The sequence below is a fragment of the Gavialis gangeticus genome, unplaced genomic scaffold (assembly GCF_001723915.1).
Source record: "Gavialis gangeticus isolate Ggan-Ray unplaced genomic scaffold, GavGan_comp1, whole genome shotgun sequence".
Lineage (NCBI taxonomy): Eukaryota > Metazoa > Chordata > Crocodylia > Gavialidae > Gavialis > Gavialis gangeticus.
The window spans coordinates 75,921,146-75,930,004 of record NW_017729029.1 but is presented as its reverse complement, the minus strand read 5'-3'; the positions used below and the strand labels follow the sequence as shown (position 1 = coordinate 75,930,004).

General features: G+C 43.0%; 1 long non-coding RNA gene across 2 annotated transcripts in view; it reads right to left on the bottom strand.

The window, feature by feature from the left end:
- Positions 1 to 7,884, bottom strand: part of LOC109300436 — a 46,287-nt gene extending 38,403 nt beyond the window's left edge. Inside the window, exons 1-3 of one of the 2 annotated variants that reach the window (XR_002098226.1) lie at positions 7,712 to 7,884; positions 5,392 to 5,555; positions 4,321 to 4,374 (exon numbers count right to left, since the gene is read on the bottom strand). This is a non-coding gene — a long non-coding RNA (uncharacterized LOC109300436). The remainder of the gene's footprint in view (positions 1 to 4,320; positions 4,375 to 5,391; positions 5,556 to 7,711) is intronic. The other variant, XR_002098227.1, reaches the window with a different exon arrangement.
- Between the last annotated feature and the right edge of the window lie 975 nt (positions 7,885 to 8,859).

The following is an 8,859-nucleotide window of genomic DNA, read 5'->3' as shown; positions in this document are numbered from 1 at the left end:
GTAAAGTATTAAAACAGACCTGTAGGAGGAGGGATTAACGTCTATTGGGAATAGTTGCCTACAGTGGCTGTTCCTTTTTGCCTACAGTGGCTGTTCCTTTTCTGCTATGAAGAAACATCTTTCATGGTTTGCCAGAGTTTTAAAATTTATCTTTTTACTTGCTTCAACACACAATCTAGGGCTTCTTTATTCTTCTCTTTGTCTGAGGTGTCAGCAACAAAGTTCTGCGGAGCAGCAGCATAGCACCAACACTTAAGAGACTTCAGAGATGCTTAAGAATGTAGCAGCACAACACAGTAACATGCTGTCTTGAAGCATTGGAGTTACATGTAGCAATTTTTCTATTTGTTACAATAAAGAAAAAGCCATCCACTTATTTCAGAAAGGAAATGGTCACCAGAAAAAAAAAGATTATTTGGTAGCAGTTAGCACAGTTAGTTTGTAAGACACCACAGATATATCCTAGTCTGCTTCCATAGAGCTAGTGATTAGTAACATTGTAAAGACAGTTTGGGGTGGAGGGAGGTTAGATGTGAGGGTCAGCATCGTATATATCATCTTCTAGAACCTTTTTGGCAGACGTGCCACTGTTACTCAAATTGCCAATTGCTCAAATCACAAGCAAGACTTTATAAAGGGGGATAAGGCAAGGTGCCGTGTTTATTGATCACATGAGTTAGATTTCAGGCACACCATTCATACAAACACACACAAATCATCATACACATCATTACACATAGGCATACACATACACAAAACAACCATTTCATCCACACATATACCAGATACAGTTACCAGGAATAGTTGCTTAATATCAGCCCAGGGTGGCCAACCTGGGCTTATTGAGTAGATGATGATGATTTGAAGATAGCAGATTTGAAGATAATATCTGGAGCAGGGTGAACAGATGCATCTGTGCTCCGATGAAACAGCAGTAGAGAAAGAGACTCACCCAACTTGGCATTTTCAAAGTGTTCTTATATAGGGACTGGCATTCTTTGTTTCAGTGCTTTAGGGTTTTTCCATACCCAGCTTCTGTTTTTACAGCTAGTCTTCTTTTGTTTTCAGCTTATTTTAGCTTTGGAGTGTTTTTGCTGCCCGTCTGGCAGGATGGGTGCATTTCTTCTCCTCATTATCTTCTTTGTGCCAAGGCCTAAAAGGGATTCTTCAGCCATTCATTAATAGGTTTACTGACTGGTAACTTACATTTGGTACCTTGTTGCTTACAAAAACAGTTAAATCTTCTTCTCCCATCCCTATGTCATTCTCTCACCATTCACCCTTTTACACACACTCATACATAAAGGCTATGCAGAGTTTATTCACTTATGTCACACAGAAGGATACAAAATGGAGTTTTCAAGTTGCTTATGGGACAAGACTAACATAGTTATATTTCATTGTTATTACACTCTATGTTAACATCAGCTAAATTAGTTCAGTTCATGCTATACCACAGATTAAACCTGTGTCATCCAAGGGTGCCACTCCAATCCCTTTCCCTTGCCTGGGTGCTTTTGGCACCCAGCCTGGTATTCCCTGTCCAATCTGCCACATGCCACACACAGAAGCTGTCACTTGTGGCAAGCATGGGGCAGGTTGGCCACCCCTGTTCTAGAAAATAAGCATGTGCTAGAGCGTGCTTAATGTGTTACACAGAATTCAGTTTAGGTTTAACAGTTGATCCCTTACTATGCTTTTGACTTAAATTTAACTTGATACAGAAAGCAAAGTTTTCTTTCTTTAGAAGGAGACTTTATTTCTAAGCATATGTGCACATACTCATATAATGGTATGCATATTGTGTCAATCTAATCATTTTAGTAAATGACTGAGGCTTTAAAGACAGTCTGTATTGCATTTAAGGCTGTCCTGATTGATGTGAGCCAAAATCTGAGACCAAAGAGCACAGCCCTACAACACATACAGCCCTTCCAAGCTGCATTACTGCTCAGTAGCTAAGAAGAACATGATTGGCCATTAACTTGAATGAGTCACTATTAACTTACACAGAGGGGGCAGGGGATGAAGAAGTTTTAACATACTTTATCTCTCATACTTCACAGGTACTTAGTGAGACAATGAAATGATTGTTCTGTAGGATCTGGGAACAAAAAAGGCTTTCTCCTGGGAGAAATGTGATGTCTGTTTAGATCAGGGGTGGCCAATTACTTGGGCACAAGGGCCACATAGGCTTTTTGATGAGCTGTTGCAGGCCGGGTCAGCACTCCTCTCCACCCCCAACAACTCACTACAATTCCCTATGTGGGCCCCTGATCATGGTGTTCAGGAGTGGTAGGGGTGGGCAAGGCTGAGATTACAGGGTAAATTTATGGGGCAGAGATGCTCTGGGACCTGGTAAGAGCCATGATCTGCTGCTCACATACCCCTGTAATAGGCATGGGTTCTGTGGGCAGGGGCATGCAGGGAGCATATCACAGCTCTGCCCCACCTCAGCCCCACACTGTCAGCACCCCGTGATCCCAGCCCTGGGCCCCATCACATCTTGGTACCCACCTGTGCATCCTGCCTTCACAGAACCCCAGAGCCACATCTGGGGCCAGGATTTTGGGGATGGAGCCATGGCTGGGGCTGAGCTGGGAGGCACCACTGGAACTTGTTGGGGGACTGCAGCACCCACAAGGGAGAGAGCGGGGCTGCTAGCCCTGTGGAGGACACTTGAGAGAAATTTAGCTTCCTTCCCCCCCCTTCCCTAACTCATCCCTTCCCCCAGCCTGGGGCACACAGCCAAGAGGTGGGGGGAGAAAGGGGGTGGATCTGGCAGCGACTCCACACCCCACCACTTTCAGCAGCCAGGACTGGGCTAGGGCTGGGGAAAGTGGGTAGCACTGGGACACCCCCACTGGGACACTCCCATTGTTCCAGCCTACAGCTCACCCCCAGATAGCCACGCACTGGCAGCAGCCCCCACCCCCCATAATTTTGGCATGGGGTGGAGTGGCCCCTGGCCCCAGATACAGCTCCCTGCCCAGTCCCACGTGGTCTCCATGGAGACTGGTCCCCAGCCTGGCTCCAGATGCAGAACCCTCACCAGGGCTCCCACCACTACTGCTGCCCCCACACTGTGCCACGCTGAACTGGCAGGGCTGGGGGCTGCTGCCACCAAATGGGCATTCTGGGGTGAGCTGTGGGCTGGTATGGAATAGGAGTGTCCCACCACAGCCCAGTGAGGCTGACGGACCCACCACTGCCTTGGTAAATCACTCTGCAGGCCAGATTCGGCCCATAGACCATATTTTGCCCACCCCTGGTGTAGACCCTGAAATACTAGGCTTTCCACTCAAAAGCAGGGAAGAAAGTAACAAACTGACAGAGAATGGCTATCACATAAAGGGTCAATAGGAAATGTCAGGTGTTTTGAAAATGGCCAGAAGGGGAAGAAGGCAAAATCCCAAATATGGAATACTATTGCTTCCAGCAGAAATCTCAACAAAACGGACATACATGCAAAAATTATACACATACACACGCATGCATCCATGTTCATGTGTATGTCTTTAAAAAACAAATAAACACACACACCTGGCAATGCTAGAGAGGGCATAAAAGTAGTTTAGGAAGCAACAACATATTTCCAGTATGTATGAGCCCAATCCTCGGAGTACGTTTCTCACAGAACTTCCTCTCTGACCTCATTATTTTTGCACTCAAGGAAAATCTACTTAATACTTTTAACAGGCAAAAATTCATAAGCTGACTGGACACTAAGAACTAAGAACTAAACACACCCATTATATTTTGTCAACCTCCTGAAAACTTTCCATGCAAGAAAGGTGAAAATGACCCTCCTCCCTTTTGATAAGCCTTGGTCTCCCAGTAATCAGCTTCTTTTCTTCTGCTTTGTGTCTGCTACCCCTGAGAATTTCTTGCACTCCCCTCTCCCCTGCTGTTTTACACTATGCTGTACCTGGCCTCCTGTGATCAGAGACCTGACAAAGAATGTCTTACATTCAAAAGCTTGTCTAACTTCATCCCAACATCACAGTTGATCCAATAAAAGATATCACCCTAAAAAATCCTTCCCTATCCTTAGAGGCATCTACTTGACTTTCCCTTATTATAGTTAGTTAAATGGAGATGCAATACAATTCTTTGCAGAGTGTAATGGTATGGAAAATTTCCAAAAAAAATTCTGCAACGACTAACTTCCAACCATCTTGATAACTAATACTGACATTTTAAAGCCCTTTAAAACATGTTATGACTACCTGAAGTAAACACCTGCTGATCAATCCTGGTAGCATACATTACAGACAGTACTTTAGTATCTGGAACAAATCAAGAAAATAATTTTCCTACCACATAAAACATTAAAAAAGGAGTTCTTCTCATCTCAACCTCCCGAAGCACAACCTGCCAAAACTGTAATGAACTTTTAGCTGTTTGTAATTAGTGCATTAGTTTGATATTTTTCTACTACCATATGGTAAAGTACCTTTCAGCAGCAGAAACTTGTTAACTCAAAAATAGCTAAGATGGGCCAGGATGAAAAGATAAAGATAAAGCAACCAAATGCTATGTTTGCTCATGAAATGGTCATGCCCATGTAATGGCTGCACCTCTGAACATTGCCTCAAGATTTTGAAAAATAAATTATCTGTATAATAGCCACATCCAAATTGCTAAAGAACCGAATTCAAATGACATTCATCTTAAAAGACTTGATTTGTTGAAGAATGAAATATACCCACATAGGTAACTCATGTCGGGTGATATATTAAGTTACACTGCATATTCATTCATGTCTGTAAGATAATGTACAGATAGATGTTTGAACACAGAATTACAACTTGTTTTAAGTGCTGATAGTTTCTCAGTCTTGCTCCAGGGTGCATCATTGCTACACACTAGTTTTGACAGAAAAAATTCAGGGGAAAACACAGTATTTGGTGCATATGTATGGAAAACTCTTATTTTTCAATTTTTCCTTACATAATTCCTGTCTGATTAATAATAATACTTGGGTCTTTCTATTAAGAAGGCTGAAAGGTACAAAAGCACTGATGAAGAAGAAACATAGCTCATTAACCCTCTCTGGATCATGACCAAATTCAAGGTTAGCAGTTCCATTCTGTCTAAAAAAAATCTATAGTTTCAATTAGATGAGGTATTCTTAGTTTTCTGTCTTATACTTGACAGATTGTCTGAGATCCAGTGACAACTGAAATGATTTTTATACACAACTTGTACTTTGCAAAACAGATTGGGAAGTGCCAGGGTAATGCTTGTGAATGAAGTAAGCGATGTAAATCCTAAAATTAAGTGCAGCTCTGAGGTACACATTCAGGGCTCCTTAGGGTCGCTCCCAAGCAGTCTTTAATGCCTGCCTGTCTCTGGTGTGTCAAATGAAAATAAGGAGGCAGAACTTACTTAGGGGTGGTCCTTTGGTCAGTAGGCAGGTAGTAAAAACATGTCCTTTGAAGAGCTATCTAGATGACCATCCAGAAGAGCTGCACTTGCGAAGTACTGAAGTTGAGAGTGCTCAGAGCTAAACAAGGTGGCCATAACTCAGAAGGTCTTAATGGAAGAAAATCCTAAATATAAGGTATGAAAATACTGAGTTTTCAACAAAATAAAAGGAATATTTGAGACAGAGAACTCTGAATGCCCCAAAATTTCTATCAGGAGTATGATGGAGCAACGAATGAACAGCAGCATTTGTAAGGGGAAAGAATATGGCTATGTGTCAAAAACTAAAACATTAAGTGAAAATCCAGTGGGCTTGAGAATCTGTAAGGGCAGCCAGCACCCATGACAAGTATCCTGAGCATCTACACAGACAGTCTGATTCTTCTCTATGACTCCTCTCCTCCCTGATTACATGGCTTTTGCAGCCACTGTTAGCTCCATTATTTCTCTCTTCTGCTAACCTTCTCTCACCCCCCCTCCCCAAGTGAGGGAAGAGGCACAGAGCAGAAGGTAATAGCATTCTGAGTATCATTAGCACTTTCCTTATAAGTTTCCAAGGAAACAATCTGCCTGAAGCAACTGTTCCCCTGCTCCTTCTCTTCTCACTTCATTGTTGCATAGGCTACATTCCCCAACCTGCTACTATTTGCTGGGGTCCCATGTTCCATTTTTGTGCTGCTTTGCTCCTATGTGTCTAGCACAGTTCAGGGGAAAGTTAATTTAGGGTGTTAATGTGAGTGTAGCTTTTCAAACAGACGCTGTGGAGATGTTTAGAAATACAATGATGGAATGGTCTCTTTCCCTGAAAAAATATCAAATCTGAGTCTCAGCAAATAGGTCCAGATTTTTCCCCCATAGCAAACTGGGAAACAATACAATGGGGCTAATATAAACGTGCTATGTATAAAGTACAGATGGATTTTATATTTTTTCAAGTTATATGTCTATGAATGGACCTTTATCATTTGAACAATGTTTCCTGTAATTCATTATCGTATTGTTCTATAGGCTACTGTGTGTTTGTCCTTTAAATCTTTTCAAATATGAAAATCACAGGTTTAAATATAAAAGCATATATGATATAGAATCCCATTCCTTGATTGTAAAGTGAAACAAGATCTTGATGTTTATGTGGTTAAGTAGGATTTACACTTCTTGCCTTTGAGGTACAGCCGTAGATCATACTTTATTATTCATCTTGCTTACTCTCACTGTTCACAATGAATTATTAAAATGTGTCTGCAGGTATGTAGCCATTCACAAGAAGTTCCTTACAGAAAAGCAAAACAGATAAAAGTATTGAGATAAAACAAGTGACTCTATCACACCACACACTGCTAGCACAGAAAAGGACACATTTTGCCAAATCCTCCTATCAGTTGCAGCAGGACAACCTCATTGATTTCCATTCACACTTTGGAACCAATTCATCAAGTAGGTAAAAAAGTATAATTATTTATCCAAATGCAAAAGAGTCACATGAAGCAGGGAAGTGTAACACTCTTAGTGAAAGAGCAGATGGGCTTCAACAAAACTGAGAGAAGTTCAGAGTGCAGTCAGAATGCAATTATTCGTATATGTAAAGTAAGATATAATAGGTATGTCTTTTTAAGCTTGTGAAATAAATAATGGAGGGTGGAGAAGTGAGAAAGTGAGACTGAGACTGATTTAGATCTGGCTTCTAAGCAACTGGGAAGAGAATTCTAGAGCATGCAGGTGGTTTCACCGCTACATCTCTCCAGAGTTTGCATGATTCTCCCCGTTATAAGATGCCACATGTGGCAGCCAGTAGGGGGCACTCCTGTGCTGAGCCACCCACCTCACTGCGCCCAGCCAAAAGCTAGGCTTCAAGTGCCTCCATGGAGGCACCTATATATGGCCAACCCTCTTCCTGGAGCATACCCACAAGCCTGGGGTAGTGCTGCCACCATCCAGACTCTAGTCTTTGTCTGGGCCCCGTGCATCCCGGGATACTGTGCATCCTGGGCCCTGTAGACCTTGGGATCTTGGAGTGCTTCTATTAGCCTGAAGCACAGAAGGTAGCTTCCCTTAGTCGAGCCAAGGGAGCAAAAAGGTGTACCCAAAACCTCTCAAGCATATACCACAAGGCTGGCTAATGGATAGCTTTACTGGGTAGAGAGGGCAGGCTTGGGGATAGGTACAAGTCAGAGAAATATCAAAAGAAACCCTGGAGCAAACAGAAATGGCTTGGTAGCCTTTTGACAAGTGACTAAAACACTAGATTCTAAATTCCCTGATACATTTCATGTAAGTTACACACAATTCCATCCAGGAGCTGACTGAGCCTGCTCTAGAGGCTGCATGGCTAGCTGCCTGTGCACCCAAAACTTGTTTTCCCCGCTTCAAGGAAGAAGGTACCTTATATATCCATGTCATGACCTCATCACTAAGTTCCCACCAGAAGCAGTCCCATTGGCAGCTGACTGGTGCCTCTAAATGATGTAAGACTGACCAGGTGAGAGAACTAGTCACATGACCTGCAAATTCAAATGGAAACAAAAGGAGCAGGTCCCCCCCTCCCTTAGGAATGTCTCCAGCCCAGGTCATAGCTCAGTGGTAAATGAAACAGATGGGGGGAGGGGCTGGGGCGGTCGTGATACTGTGAGAATCTGTGAGACAGACTGGGGCGGTCGTGATTCTGAGACCAAGACTGATTTAGATCTGACTTCTAAGCAACTAGGAAGAGAAATCTAGAGATGTAGGTGGTTTCACCCCTACATCTCTGCAGAGTTTGCCTGATTCTCTGCATTATAAGATGCCATATACAGCTGCTTATAATTTTGCCAAACTTTAAAAATTCAGTCTGAAATTTTCCAGCCCAGGTGTCTATTTTAGGCTTAACAATTTGAGAATTTGCAGCAGCAGTGGTCATCCACTTCTGTGAAGAAAGGAGAAAATATGGTGTTTGGATCATGTTCAATTCTTAGAATCATTTTAATTAAGTAGCTCTACAACTCTATGTTTTGAAGCAGACCAGCTTGTAATTTTGGGGGTAGAGGGAGTCACTTTTTTTCAGCTGTTTTCATGACAATATCTTTAAATTTGGCCAAGTTACAAACCTAAGAGACCAACTTGCACATACTTTAGTAGAGTCTTGTCAGAGTTTGGCAGTATGTACTAAGTGGCACACTGCAATTCTCATGCTGATCAGACCATGGACAGATCTAGAGGCAGTGCAGCAGTGCAGTCACACTCTGCTTCCCACAGTGTAGCTTGGCTTCTGTGACTCCCAACACCTGGGTACCCTGCAGAATCCAGACCATGCCATGGGAGCAACAGCCAAAGACATTAAGTCCCCAAAGCGAGTAAGAATCCTCTCCTTCTTGGCACCCTCTCCCTCCCCCTCCATGTTCAGCAGCCTCTCGCTTTCCTTCCCTTTTGTTCCCTTCCTCCCTCCCCCCACCCACC